Raw genomic sequence first — 16,142 nt, 5'->3', positions numbered from 1 at the left:
TAAAAGCTGAACAGGTTTTTTTCAGGTCCCCAAACTGAAAGCTGCTGACAAAACCATAAGCAACTTGCGATGCTTGTCTACTAAACATGAAAGGAACTTTATGTATCTTGTATTCTTAGTCAGAGGCTCTTTATAAGGAAGTAAACAGGCAATGTGAAAAGTGTACTCTGACAGCAAATAACCACAGGATTACACTATTTGAACTCCACAATGAACTTCTACTTACATTAAGTACAGCTATTCAAAACTGTTTTCTCATGTGATAGACCCCTGTAGAATCTAGTTAGAAACTTTACTTCCGTACATACTCTTGAAATTAAAACAGGCATATCACAGATCGGATCTGATTTTCTGGGTGCAAATTTTGGCTGCCAACAATGTAAAGAACATTAATAAATTTCAGAGATTATCCTATGCCACAAACTGTCCAACCTTATCTAAAAGCCTATTAACAGAATGTGTTTTAAAATGCTCCACAACATAAAAACTGGTTTTCTAAATTCTGAGGTGTTTTGGCTGTTTTCAAAGAAAAACCTCCTCAATTTCCAAAAGTCATTAAAAAACCACTCCTGTGGAATGAGTTGTGATAAATAGAAACGTTTTTCAAACTAAAGACCTTTCTGTTCTTTGTGAGGCAAAACTAATATTTTTTTACATATTACACTAATATGCAAGAGAGGCCTGAGACATTACACCCGGCCACTTACAGTTTCTTCCTCAGGACACAGACTAACTTTTCAGGATATGTCTGGATCCAGTGGATGGTCTCTTGCCTGCTCTCATGATACCCACATTCTTAGTTATGCCTATTTTGCCATTAGTTTGAAAGTTTTCTGTGAAATAGAAGCATTTGGTTTAAGACTTGGGCTATGTGCCAGCAGCAGCTGACAGCAAGATGAGCAGGTAAACTGGCACAGTTTGGAGCAGCTTCTTGGCCAAGACCCCATGAAGGCTGATGGGCGCAGCCACCTGGTATCCAGCTTGCTGCAGGCAGACCAGCCTCACACAGGGAGCAAGCCCTGAGGGCAGGGAAAACCACTCATCTCCTGTGACAGCCCCAGGGACAGTCCCATTGTTGTGATGGATACTAATATTACTAAGGTTTTATTTTTCTCCCCAATAAAAAAAACCTGATTCACCTGCAACATAATTGCTCATTTATTCTGACTGCAAACATACTTGAGTTGGCTTTGGAAGTACTCATCAGCTGCTGTTAATTCTTTTCCTTAAAAACGCTGCTTGTTTTTTTTTTCTCCTAAGCATACTTCGAGCTAGAAGCACTCTTGCTATTCATTTCCAATTACATTCTAGACTAAGTGCTCATGTCACACAAGAAAAGCTGTATTTACTAGAGGCAGAACTACTGCATGACATTTGCAAAGCAGAGTCATGCCAGCTATTCAATATGACCTAGTTGAAAATTAATGAGAACAGTATTTTTTTTTTCCTCCTTAAAGCACAATCTTAGGGGGAACAAAAACACACACACCCCCCACCAAGAAAAAAAAAAGGAGACCAAAAGACATTAAGAATCATATGAAAGAATTCAGGCCCCAATCTCAATCTAACCAGGGAAATCAGAAAGAGAAGGTACATACTGCTACTTCTTCCCAAAATCTCATTGCTGCAGCTTTCAGTGCTGCACATGCAAGAACACTGCAGCATGAAAAACAAGCTATCCTAAAGCAAAGAGCACACACAGTTGTAAATCTGCTCTGCAGGAGCAAAAGATTCAAATAGCGTGGTATTTATTGCTCAATTTACCTTCACAGTCACTGGTTTAATTGTTAACCTTCTTTTTGGTAGAAAATTGGTTTTATACACTTAAACACAATTCAAAGCAAAGCTAGCTATCTGCTTTGTAATTTAATGCAGTTTGAAAAACAGTACTTTATGTCATACCACCAGGTGTTCAGAAATAGATGTTGTGAATACATAGTCAAAAACAGTGCTTGTTCTATCTGGACTAGGATCTGTTTTCACTGAACACCAATTAACAAGCTGCCCAGCTCTTCTTATCAGCCTTGGTTCCCAAGACTGACCAGAGAGCTCTATTCTGGATTAGCAAGTAGCTATCACACCACCACAAAACCTTCCCAAAAATCCTTATCTCCCACAGAAATTCTCAAAAAAGCCACACCACAACCCTCCCCAGCCCCAAATGTGGGTACTTCATTCTTTGGCTCAAAGCTAGACAGCATTTATTGCTTACTTCCTGTAAGTTTCAGTTACAGTTACGTTCTTATACTGACTTCTGCATTTGAAAGTCCCTTATCTGTTAATTATATTAAAACCAAACTACCTTATTAACAAATAAATCAGACAACCTGTTCTGCAAAGAAAAGAAAAAAAAAGGGCAACCAAGAACATGCCAGATATGAAATTAGATTGGCTATTTATCAAACACTGTGTCTACAGAAGGAAGAGGCTGGTGCTCATTTGTCAGAGAGAGGATTTCATGCATAATCACCATGTTGCACTTAATCCACTTTGTGTGGACAACTCAGGAGGTGCCGAGCATGGCTGTATGTGAGGAAGCCAACTTTCACAGGCAGAGTGCTGGTACTGATGCCAGACATGTTTTGAGCAGACTGTACACATTAAGCTACCACAATTTCTGCGTACAGATATGACCTAGACTCACCTAACCTCAGAGAACAGCCCCTTGCCAAATCATGGAACCATTTGGGTTGGAAAAAACCTTTAAGATAATCAAGTCTTTTCCCTCCTCTCACAAGCTCTGTTCCTCAATCCCCTCCATGAGCATCTGTATGGAAAAGGGGATTGATTTTTGTGCAGCTGATAGATAGTTCTAACTTTGTTTTTAATGTACAGCCTACAATGCAGTGTAGTGCTGTCTTGCATGAAGGAATCAAAGCTGCCCCATGTCAAAACTAAATTAGCTATTTCCAGGCTATTTTAAAAACAAACAAACAAACAAATCCAGACTTAATAAAATTGGGGGGGGGGGGGGGGGGGGGGGAGAGGGAGGAGTTTGCTTATTGTTTTTTGTTGTTGTTGTCTTTTTGTTTGGTTTTGTGTTTCTTATTCTAGGAACTTCCTGCATGGAATGTGTTCATGGTACAGTGCTTTTATAAAGTATTTACTGATTTTTCAGTAACTAGTACGTCAAAAGAACCTCAAAGCACTCAGCCAACTCAGACACTTTTGTATGATGCTTCTTATTTCAATTTCATGGGAAAATTCTATTGCCCTGAGGAGAAACAGGTGTTTTTGCTGAACATAGACAAGAATTTCTTATTTAGTTGATACTAACTAGAAAGCCCCCTACATATTACATATGGCATGTAGCCATAGGACAAGGAGTAATGGCTTTAAACTGGAAGAGGGTAGGTTTAGATTTGACACTAGGAGTAAATTATTTCCTGTGAGCGTTGCCCAGAGATGTTGTGGGTGGCCCATCCCTATAAGTGTTCAAGGCCAGGTTGGATGGAGCTTGAGCAACCTGATCTAGCGGGAGGTGTCCCTGCCCATGCAGGGGGGTCAGAACTAGATGATCTTAAAGGTCCCTTCTAACCCAAACCATTCTATGGTTCTGTATTGAGTCAATACTTTTAATCACCAAAAGCAATTAAGACACCAGTGTGTTTTGACCAATGAATGAAAAATCTAAGTTACAAAGAATAAGCATGAGATAAACTAATTTAGCTTATTTATCAAACATGGCAGGTTTTTATTTGCATAGTCACACTTTCAGATGATAGATGAAAGCATAAAACATTATTTAGGAAAACTTGTATTATGCCCAAAAGCATAAATGACATCACCGATACAACTGGGTAATTACTCTTTTGAAGATATGTCTGCAAATCAGCACTTCTCTACTCTGACCCTCAGCCTCCAGGTCCCATTCCTACTCTAACAGAGATTTACAGCCTCAGTAGGAAAGTGGTTAAAGTTTCAGCACGTGTTATTTAGCATTACTTAAAAAAACAAGCAAACAACAAAATCCCCACACACAAGCAAAGACATTCTCAGATGAATGAGCACGCCTTTGCCATTCTGTTTTTCTTAGTGATGCTGTAGGAAAGAAATCAAAAGGTCTTTAATGTATGTTCAAGAATTGCATTACCCAAAAAAAAATTAAAATTTATCCAGTAACCATTTAAAGACTAGGCAAAAACTTTGAGAACCAGTATTAAGTAGGTAAATGAACTACAGTTTTATTCCTGAACTTAATATACTCCCAGCATTCTAACACAGGCATAACTCTAACTTGGGCCACACTGACTTAATTGATATATTTTATTAAGTCAGTTTTCTCAAAGGATAGTCATAGCAAAAGTTGGTAGTTACAAAAATACTGTAAAAAAATATCATGCGTACATATAACTACCTTTGAGTATAATTCACTATTGTATTTCTAACTATTTAATGGGAATTAGTTTCACTGTTAAAGAAAAGACTAAAAGAAAAGTTAAAGAGGCTTATAGCAGGCATAAGCTTTGCCAGGAGCATTCTAACTTAGAGGAAGTCTCCTGACCTCTTTCACTTTACATGTGTGGGGACACTGAGGCATAATTACAATATTATTTTAGAACACAAGATAGTTAAGGACATTCTTACACGACTTAGTTCTAAGAACAAACATTTTCACCAATTTACAGATTTCAATATGTCTTCTCACAAATCTAGGAAATCCAAAGTGCTCCGGGACGCTAGAGACACAGAATAACCATTTGCCCTGCAAAACTGGCCAACAAATGTTTATTAGTTTTGATAATTCTGTATGTTAATCTTTTAAATTTTTAGGACCACTCGTTGGAAAGAACAAAATAAAAATATGGTATCTTTTCACATAAAGCAACAGGTAAGTTTCTCAGAAGAACTTTTTCTGAACTCTTTTTCACAAAACCCTGAAGTTGCCATAAGTGGTCTGCATACATTGCTGATAACTTTAGTATGTGATGAATTTTAGAAAACCTCTACCCATCTGTCTTGGTATATGCTTTCATTGCATTCAAAAAAATGAAATGCATTTCATTGCATTCAAAGATCATCTAGTTCCCAACCCCCACCATGGGCAGGGACACCTCCCACTAGATCAGGTTGCTCAAAGCCCCATCCAAACGGGCATTGCACACTTCCCAGGAGGGGGCACCCACAGCTTCTCAGGGCAACCTGTTCTAGTGTCTCACCACCCTTACAGAAAAAAATTCTTACTAATAACTAATCTAAATCTCCCCTCTTTCATTTTAAAACAATTACACACACACACAAAAATTACAACTTTTTTTTAAGGAGAGTTTTTCAGTTATTCAATTTTGCTCTTTAGAACAAACATAAAAAGTGGTCTGTTGCAAGGCTGTCCGTAATACAACATGTTGGTTCTCAACTAACATCACTTGAGAAAAGGCTAGTTTTAATCCTTCTTTAGGTGGGAAAGACTGACTGTAGTTAAGCTGTTATTAATATATTGCAGCTGCTGCTGTATCCACAGATACTACTTCTCTATTAGATACTCGAAGTTATAGTATCCACGTGGGGAGGTGGTGTATAATAACTATCATATTTCATGTACTTTTAGTAGTTTCATTTTCTGTATGTCAACCTTGTCTTCTGGATTTATAAAACTGTGCAGCATACTCAGCAGCTCTTTGACAAAATATAATTGTATGACCTTCTTAAGAATTCCTAATTGTTAAAGCAAGTCTTTATTAATATATCACATTTGCTGCACTTACCAATGTTTACTCGCCAGGTAGATGCCAAAGATAATCCCAAAAACATGAAAGAAAATAAGATTTGCCTTCTTTGCTTCAATTAGGCAACAGTGCAGGACACTATAACTGTGCCAAACAGCACTGCACTTCTTAATGTTTATTAATACACAAATTTTGATAAATCACTAGAACTTAATATTTGGAATAGATTTTCATAATACATAACAGGATTTTAAACTGCTTAATGTTTTTCTCAAGATACATACATTACACTTAAGGCACGAGAGTAAAAAATAAGGCAAAAACTTTGCAGATGAGACAAGTTATACAAGAAAAATAAGCTAAAGAAACATAAATTACAGTTGGGAAAGAAAGTTTACTTACTAATGCTGACCTACAGAAGTTAAATGGAGAAACATCATCCTGTTTACTGATGCATGTATTTTCTAGTACATCATTTCTTTGCATCATTGTTCTTTGCAAAGCCCTGTTAAGTTGAAAGTAGATTTTTAATCAGTGCAAACAACAAATAAATATATAATGAAGTCATTAGTTTAATTGTGGCCACAAAGATTCCTCTACTGCTTTGCATTTAGCCAAACTGTCCATTTTCTTTTGTTTGTTTGTTTTTTAAACTAATGGTGAAAAAAAAAGTGAAGTTTGAAAGCTTGTCGTGTAAATACATGCCAGCTACAGTGAAGACGGCCTGCTTCAGAATTCCTAGATACAAACATAAAGGGTGATAAAAGGACCGACAGCTCTTCCAGTCTGAAAAGGCCTGTACAAGGCTGTTACCCAACATTCTATGCAAAGATGCATTAATGTCTCATAAATGCTTGTACACCAGTGCACACAGTATGGGGAATAAGCTGCAGCTGGATATGTGCATAAGGTCACAGTGCTATGATATCATTGATCTCCCTTTTTCAAACATTTTCTCAACTTCATCAATCTTTTAAAAGGCAAGATACAGGAAACAGTACAAATAAGCATCTGGAAGGTGCGTGTATGTGTGGGGGGAGATCACACATTACTTGCATTTTACTATGATTTTCATTATGCAGGACATAATTTTCCCTACTTCACAATCTACCCACCTTGACATTTTTGCAATGTATTCTATATGGTTTTTAAAAAACAAGTTTTTCAGCCTTTTCTCTGTATCTAGCTTCTATAGGATGACCTACCTGGTACAGCTCATATCTTAAAGAAATAAAGATACTGCAGTGAAAGAAGGAACCAGGGATTTAGGAAAACTGAACCCCAAACTAGTAAACATCTTCCTTCTTAATGTTTCCCTCTTGCACTATTACTTTGCTAAGGTTGAAACTGATCTTAGCTACAGTTTTATGCACCTATCAGCTTTCTGCCAATTATTTCAAACAAACAAAGCAAAGTGTGCCCAGCTGACAGATACACTTCTTTATGCTACCTCTACTCTTTGCAGTATTGCACTGCAAAGAAAGCATGTTGCATCCAGAGGGCAGTGGGGAGAGGAGCCAAATGTTAGAAAATAAAATGGAAAGAACAAGCCAAGCAAACCTTTTGTGCTAACTAACTCCACCTCTTCCATACAGTGAAGGTGAAAAACAGCCATTCAAAGTGACTTGAACTAGGTGCTTCTTGCTAGAAAGTCATTTTACACTTATGTTCACAGAAGTTTTGTTTAAAGAGAAGGCCATGTTTCCTTCTCCTGCCCTGAGTTGTTCAGGTCTACACATTAGCCTTCAGACTTTGTCCCTACCTACTCCTTGCTTTCTCATCTGTTCCTCAAGAATAGCAATACTCTCCTCCATGTACCCATATGACAAGGAAAAAAAATTCACTAAATATTGGATTTTGCTATGGTCAAAATACAATCTACTTACAGCAGATGTTACCTGCATGCAATGCAATCTTATTGTAAGACAGCAGAGTAATAAAGCTACATTCTTTTTCCCATTGTGGGCACTTCAATTCTGCTATCACATTACCTGACACATTTGCTTATCCACACTGAATTTTCAAGTACAAAGACTTCACTCTGGAGAATTTGTGTGGGAGGGAGGAAAGGGAAAGTGAATAAATGCGATTATAGACTCACAGAATACCTTGAAGACCATTAAGTCCAACGGTTACCTAGCACATTGCCAAGTCCATCACTAAACCATGTCTGTCACAGTTTGACTCAGCATTGGCAATTAAACCAATGACAACAATGCTCTTGATCCTCTCCCCTTCCCAGCCAGGTAGGGAAGAGAGCATAAGGAGAGAGACGTTCCTGACTGCAAAAGTAGCTTTAGTTAAATACTGATGATAAAAGAAAACATGTACAAATATATACAAGTATGTGCAGGAATGTGCAAACCCCTACTGTCTTCCTCCACTGCCAGCAACTCCCACAGCATCGCCTGAGTTCTGAGCAGTTCTGAAATGTCCTGGACCACCTTCAGAGACAGTGACAGAGCAAAAGAGGAGCTGAAGATAGAGTTATGAGGTTCAGGAACACACAGGTCTAGGGATCAACAGTGATGGATAGATTGCATCCTCCCTGGACACTGACCATGAACGGAAGAAAAGCAAAAAGGGAAGAAGGAGGGCTTGACTTCTGTGATCCCTGAATTTATACTGAGAGCTACGCAGACATATGGAATGGAATACCTTGGTTTGCCAACTTTGCTGTCTGTCTAGTCCACTCCTCCTTACAGGAGGGTTGTAGACATGACTGATCTGCTCCTTTAATGTCCAAAGCAGCAGATTCAACAAGTACAGCAAAGTGTCCTTGGTCTCTCAGCACTAACTATAAACATCCAGGCGTTATCGGTTCACTAGCTGGAAAACTTGTGTGCTGCTTAGAAGAGAGTTCACTGAAGAAAAAAACATAATCAGTAAAAAGAGAATTGGGTTCATCTTAGCTCAAACCAGGGCAAATGTCCCTGAGCACCACATGTACACATCTTTTAAATATCCCCAGGGATGGTGACTCAACCACTTTCCTGGACAGCCTGTTCCAGTGTCTGACAACCCTTTCAGTAAAGAAATCTTTCCTAATATCCACTCTACACTTCCCCTGGCAAAACTTGAGGCCATTTCCTGTTTTATCACTTGTAACTTAGGAGAAGTTATTATGTGCAAGAAAACACCTTTGAAAACGGTATCAGCAATCGTGGCATGGATCAGACATACTGTCTCCGAGCAATCTCTCCTATATTATTTTAGCTACCTGCTTGCACACAAGGAAGGAAGGGAAATAAATCACACACACAAAATACTGCCCTCTTCTTTCCAGCCTTCTGACCTAAACAAAACCTCTAATGAAAGCCTGAAAAATAAACAGTGGTTTGACCATGGTATTTCTCATGCCAAAATCACTAGACATACAGTAGTTCTGCTGATAAGCTTGAAAGGTCCTGAAAAACCAAGTGTAATACTTGTGCTTCCTCACTATTAAAATAATGCTGCTGCCACACAGAGTAAGATCTTATATCTATAAATCAATATAGTGTTTCTCACACCCATCAAAACCATTTGCCCCCTTAAAACAGAAAAATACAAGCTTCTTTACTTAATAACAAATACAGGAGTGTTCCAGACAGCCAGTGCAATAGGCAATCTTTTTGTAACACACGTGACAAAGCCATAAGGAAAATGGCAGCAGCAACCACTGCAGCTCTTCACATCAGGAAAGACTGTCAGGGTTCTGTAAACTATGCTGATGAAGCCTGCAGAACAAGCCACAGACAATGAAGTGATTTAATTACAAGGCTTAGCTCATGATTGCTTTAACATAAGATGCTTCCAAGTGTAGGCTTGAAAGAAGAACACCGTGCCAACTCCGCCTACTCTGTTCTCCGCTGTCTCTTGCCTTATTCTACTCTTTTGACAGGTAAACTTGGTTAATCAGTTATTTATCATGGTGAATACTTAGTTCCCTAGACCACAAGGTAAACACATACTAGCTATTCAGAACGATGATCCTTGCTCCAAGTGCGGTTATGAAGAAGCATGACAGACTAAAATTTCCTAACATATAAACCCACAACCTTTTCTGATACTGCCAGGATCAGGAAAACCTATGGATACCGGTACAGACTCCCCTTTAAATGAGACTATGCTTGGGTTTTAAACACGGTGAAACTTTATCTGATGCCAGTGTCGTGGTTTTTTGGCCGCTCACTCAACTCCCCGCCCTCCGCGCTTCCTCTCCCACCCCAGGGATGGGGAGGACAAAGTCGAGACAAGGGGACAAGGTGCAAGGAGGGTTCGCTCACCATTAATAGTCACAGGCAAAACTGACTCAACTCGGGGAAAAAATAGCAATTAATTTATCACTAATTGGATGTAAACAGGACAAAACCAAAAAAGAACAGTGCTTAAATACGTTACCCCACCCCTCCCTTCTTCCCGGGCCCAAATCACCTTGTTCCCGGTTTCTCTCCCTCCTTCTCCCCAGCCGCACAGGAGGACAGGGGATGGGGTTTAGAGTCAGTTCACAGGCTGGTGGTTCCTGCTGCTCCTTCCTTAAAGTCCTCCCGTTTCCCCACCGGGTCTCTCCCATGGTAGAGAATCCCCCACGAACCTCTCCTTCATGAGTCTTTCCCACGAGTCAGGGGGCTGCCTCGGGAACAGCCACCTCCCCTGGCGCAGGCTCCCCTACCGCTGCAGATCCAAGTCCACGGGCAGCAACTCCACCTTCACCTCTCCTGGCGCCTTCAGGGAATGTTCCACCACATTTGCCATGAGTTCAGGGGGACAGCCTGCCATCTCGCCCTGGGCTGCAGGGAAACTTTTGCTTGGGCACCTTCTTCCCCACCAGTCTCAGGATCTTGACCCCAGCAATGCCTTTCACCTCTCCAGCACAGCTCTTTCTCCCCTTACTCTCTGCTCAGGACTTACATCAGTTCTTTCATATGTTAATCACAGAGGCGCATCTATTGTCTTTCTAACGACCCGGCCTTGGCTACCTGAGCTGGGGGAGCTTTTAGTAGCTTCTTAGAGGAGCCACGCCTGGGTCCACGGTACCGAAATCGTGCCAGAATCAAACCAGCACAGCCAGGATCCCAGCAATTCGGGAATTAAAGCACCATGTAGGACAACCGCTTCATTTTCTCCTAATAGCTGCTGTGGCAAATGACCAAGAATCAGGAATTAAACAGACAAGCTTTGCAAAGATAAAAATAGCCCAGATCAGCACACTTTCATTTACAGAAGATGTAAAATTACTTTTTTTTTACTTTGAAAGAAGATGAAGACTAAGATTCTCTTCAGTCCTATCGAGACTTTTGCCCTTTCCTCAGTTTCCTTGAACTCCTAAGGACTTTTGCAGCCACTTTTGACGAACAGATTTTAACAGCTTTGCACTATATACAATTTATAAGTATTTTCATACCAACCTTTACAAACTTCGTGGTGAGCATTCTTTCACCACTCTACAGGACTGCAAACTCCATTATCACTGAAAATTTAAGCTGTAAAATTCAGTGAAAACTCCTCTGTTCAAGGTAAAAAAAGAGAGATCTTTTCTGCCTTCAAATTTTTCTTCGTTCTGTTTGAGTTTTGGGGTGTTTGCTTTCGTTTTCTTAAAGGTATTAAATAAGTTCATAGTATTTCATTTGTGTAATCCTTTCCAGTGAAAGGTCTGGTGATGAGTCAGTAGGATTTTGCTGGAGGATACAATCAAGTCTGCATATAGAACTGACTTAAGGAAATCAACTCAAATGAAAAGCAAGCAGCAACTACCTTTGACTAAATTATCAAATAATTGTACAGTGACAATTCAGTTTACCACACAAATTTCCTTATTCTGAATGAGATTCTGTCTCCTCCAATGCCACACAACTGCTTTTTCTCTTCTGTGTGTGGGTGGGGACTGCTTTCTCGAATCTTCTGTCAAAGATGTCCTGTGTATATTTGGAAGCAAAAAAAACCAAAGCCACACACTAATTCCTTTGCCTGCAATAACAATTTTTATCTGCAAGTTAAAATTAGACTAAGACATGCATTTAGAGTAAAGTTACACTTGCTTTTTAACCTGTTTTTCCATTATGGTTGCTCTTACTCAACTAAAGCAAAGGGCTTTTAAATGGTGTGTCAGGCTCTTCAAATTTGTAACTTTGCTTTCACTATCAACTTCTACGAAGAGCACAAGATAACAGTGGTTAAATCTAGCATGTAAGTACAGCCTCAAACCCTAACCCAGCCTAAAACATTTTCCTAAATTTTCCTATCTCTCACAAAAACACAGAGAATTCTACAATTTGAGACTCCGGGTGTCAATACTTGGAGACACAAAGTCTCAAAATATGTTGTAGTTTGAACACAGAACAAGTGAGGAAAAAAGCAAAATAAAGGGGGGAGGGGGAGGGGAGGGAAGCCAGGAAACTCCAGGAAACTACGAACTCATCCAGTCTACAATAAAACTCCAGTAAACCTTGCTTGAACAGTTTTAGATTATGTTGTTCTAGCTTTCCATCCAACTTCTGCACTGGACTGTATTGCAGCAGTCGGCAGACGGGAATGTGCTGCTGACTTGTGGTTGCACATTGGCCTGATCAGAGAACATCCAGGAATCATCACATCTGCTATTCTGTTTGCTCTGGACTCTGACTCACTGCCAGCTTGTAACACACACGTAAGAAAGTGAAAGAGGGAAAAAAAAAATATGCATCTATCTTGCAGAAAAGGGCTACTACGTTTGTCAAAACAGAAAACAGAAATAAAATAACCAAAATTTACAGGTCACCATTCTTCATTACAATAGCTAGATGAGCAGGGTGCAGTAACAGTGCCATCACTGGCAAGGTGAACTTGCTTCCTAAGTGGATTAGATCTCCCCTTTTTCTCGCTAAAAGAAGGGGTGATGGCTCATGTGCAAGGCTCAGCATGAAGATTAGATATGGCTTTGATCCTCTCATTGGGGACCATAGTTACTTCCCAGAAGCCTCCTTTGTCCACCACTCAGCTACAGATCATTTGGTTTAAGGTATTCATTATTCACTCTCTCCCCCAAACAAATACCCACTCTCTCCCAGACATGCAGCAAGAGTTGTGCCTATGAATCACCATCCACATCTGGGTAATTAATGAAATGTATTGTATTCACATCAGCAGCGTTATCCCAATTCATTCACAGGACTGCCCATACAAATAGATCAGATTGCCATCTTACAGATGAAACATTTAACATTTATTTCATCCATCACAATAAGCATAACCGCTTTAGAAACACCAATGCAAATCTTGTAAATAGTCTCAGGAATATATATATATATATATAAAGAATAAATTAGGTTGCTGAACCACTGCTTTTTTAATTATTATAGGCATCTATACTACAAAAATCAGCCCCAACTTAATTCCTTCATGCTTTCTAACTGGTGACAATGACTTGTGTACTGTATCACACAGCACTGTGAACTCTCCAAGAAACACACTATCAAGTTAAGACTTTAAAACAACAACAACACAACCCACAAGCAAATATTTTTACTACTTCTTATGAGAACACACTTACAGTATTATATTCAATATGAGAAGCCCAAAACAAGATACAGGTAAAAGCAGAACAACACAGGAAAGTGTTACGTTTCTCTATGTATTAAAAAACACGAAGACTTCACTCTAAGGGTTAACATTTAAAAACATCCCTAGGAACAATAACAGGCACACGGGTTCTTCTAAATACTATGCTACTGGTTTAATTTGCTCATTTTGTAATGCGGGCTGGGAAGCTGCCCTCATTCTGCTCTCATTCGTTTCTCCAGCCCGTTGTTGCCAGGGCTGCCGCTGCACGGCCCATTACGTCTTTGGAGGCGGGCACAAAGGGTTTCATTATCTGCTCCTCCGAGCAGGCACAGCACCGCCAGAATAAAGCGTTCCCCCGTTATCCTCACCAGAAAGTAGGCAGGCTACACAGCCACTTAGCACTGACCACTTACAAAGAGCTGAAGCAGGCAGCCGGTGACCTCCCTGACTGCCTGCTACCACCACAGGCTGCTCCCCTCTGGGTAAGGGTCTTCAGAAGTTTCTCCTTGATAATCCAGTCCTTTAGTCACGACTTGATGGGAAGTTCACACTGCAGTTCGACTTAAGAACTAGTGAGATGAGATTTGTTTTTTTAAAAACCAGTAAGAACAAGTCTCTTAATATTTCTCATTTTCCAAAAAGAGTTGTGTTTTCAAGTCGCCCTTTTTCAGGACACAGAGACTGAAGACACTGAGGGGAAAAGGGCACAGCCACCAAATCAGCACCATGCTGTGGTCTACAGTGGTGTTCATTCATACTGAACTGCCTTCCCAGGGCTCAATTTAAATCTTCATTGGTCTTTACAGCTGGATTTATTCTGTGATCACGTTTACACATTTGTGTGACTTGTGAAGGTGGGAGTGGAACATCTCCCTTATGAGGAAAGGCTGAGGGAGCTGGGTCTCTTTAGCTTGGAGGAGACTGAGGGGTGACCTCATCAATGTTTACAAATATGTTAAGGGTGACTGTCTGGAGGATGGAGCCAGGTGTTTTTCAGTGATGTCTAGTGATAGGACAAGGGGCAATGGATGCAAACTGGAACACAGGAGGTTCCACGTAAACATCAGAAAAATCTTTACTGTAAGAGCGACAGAGCACTGGAACAGGCTGCCCAGAGAGGCTGTGGAGTCTCCTTTGCTGGAGACATTCAAAACCCGTCTGGATGTGTTCCTGTGTGATGTGCTCTAGGTGATCCTGCTCTGGCAGGGGGGTTGGACTAGATGATCTTTCAAAGTCCCTCCCAACCCCCAAGATTCTGTGATTCTGTGATCCTGGCAAGGTTATGCACTCTAGTGCACTCCCAAAGAGTCAGTGGATTATAACTTCCAGACACAGTCTGAAATTAGAAGGCTGAGAACTGTCCCATGAGCTGACACTCATGATCTAATACTGGAAAGACCACAGATACAAGTATTGTATTTCAACTCTGTGTCAGTGTAGGACATATGCAGACAGTCTTGTCTATTTCCTGGTAACCTTTCAGAAAAAGGTCACATCTTCTCTAATATATTTCCTCTTGGTACTTCTGCTGAGGTCTTTGAGCCACCTGTGGTGATTTCTGAATTGGCACGAAGGAGGGTAGAGATCAACAACCTTAATTTCTTCAAGGGAAGTTCCTATTTTGAAAAAAGCAACACATCTTAAGTTAGCTGTCTCAGTTTTGTGTAAAGCATTTAATAACCAGCTGAGGGGGTGCATGGAAATGGTCAGGTGTTTAAATAAAGAGGTCCTGAAGGTTACAACTGGTATTATTTGAGTACCATCATGGTCACTTACCGAAAGTTCCTTGTTCTAATCCAGCATTGCAATGCATTAGCCTACAATTGTGGGCTTTCTTCCATGTGATTATCTCAAAAATTTGAAGGAGTGTGTTGGGTTGGTGTGGCACAGTTTTGGTAGCAGAGGAGGGGCCCCAGGGGCAGCTCTTGGGAGAAGGTGCAGAAAGCTCTCCCGGTGCCACCTCTGGCTAAAGCCAATCCCATCAGAGACAATGGGGCCTCTACAACTAACATGTTCAAGAAGGGGAAACAATTGCTGTAAAATCTCAGGGCAGGGAAGAGGGGCAGGTGAAAGCAACACAACTGCAATTCTTGAATATGCAATGTAATGAATAATGCTGTATTTGCCAAGAGAGATTGAATCTGCTTTCTGTCATTACCATATCAATTTTTGAACATTTCAAATTAACTAGTATGTGTGTATATTACCTTTATAGACACCTCAATCATTCTGATTGACTAAGTAAGATGTTCACAAAGCTATTGCCCTCAGCTTTAGGGTAAGACTTCAAAACAAATGTTGATTTATTTGCTTTATAATAGACTTGATATCCCAGACAGCTGCAAAATTTCAACAACACTAATAACATCTGTAATAATAGTCAATGCACACTGGTTAGCAATTTTCACTCAGTAATTCTATACTGGTACTTTGATGAGGAAAGAGACAAAGTTTTTGGCATTTTTGCAGAAGTTCTGAAATCAACAGTCTAAAATACTTTATTCCACTTCTTCATGAATATCTTATTTTACCATGATATTAAAATGCAATCTCTCAAAAATAAGTACTTTATAAAACACAACACATATATAGCACAACAATGAATTAGTGAAAAGCCTTTCAGAAGCTTATCTGAGAAGTTACTGGTCCTGTTGTGAAGCAACAGATTTTCCTTCTTTACATAACTGCTTCTTACGTAAACAATTCAATAGCTGTGTCATTGAATATCTCACAGAATCACCTAAGTTGGAAAAGACCTTCAAGATCATCAAGTCCAACCATTAACCCTACTCTACTAAGTCCAACATTAAGCCATATCCCCAAGCACCACATCTAGATGACTTTTAAACACATTCAACACTACTGTAGAAGCTTCAGAAATGAGAGCATATTAGGCTCAAGAGACAGGAACACGCATATGCTTTTGTGATAGTTGGTTTTTGGGACATAGAACAA

General features: G+C 39.9%; 1 protein-coding gene across 5 annotated transcripts in view; it reads right to left on the bottom strand.

Annotated features, from left to right (window-relative positions):
- The window catches only part of CDC42SE2 (CDC42 small effector 2), an 87,683-nt gene that overhangs the window by 53,919 nt on the left and 17,622 nt on the right, over positions 1-16,142 (bottom strand). Inside the window, exon 3 of one of the 5 annotated variants that reach the window (XM_051642329.1) lies at positions 6,069-6,171. The exons of 3 other annotated variants lie outside the window; for them this stretch is intronic. The gene's annotated coding sequence lies outside the window, so the exon portion shown is untranslated. The remainder of the gene's footprint in view (positions 1-6,068; positions 6,172-16,142) is intronic. One more of the 5 variants, XM_051642330.1, reaches the window with a different exon arrangement.

This window comes from Apus apus, chromosome Z, assembly GCF_020740795.1.
Source record: "Apus apus isolate bApuApu2 chromosome Z, bApuApu2.pri.cur, whole genome shotgun sequence".
NCBI lineage: Eukaryota > Metazoa > Chordata > Aves > Apodiformes > Apodidae > Apus > Apus apus.
This window is presented reverse-complemented; position numbering and strand designations above follow the sequence as displayed.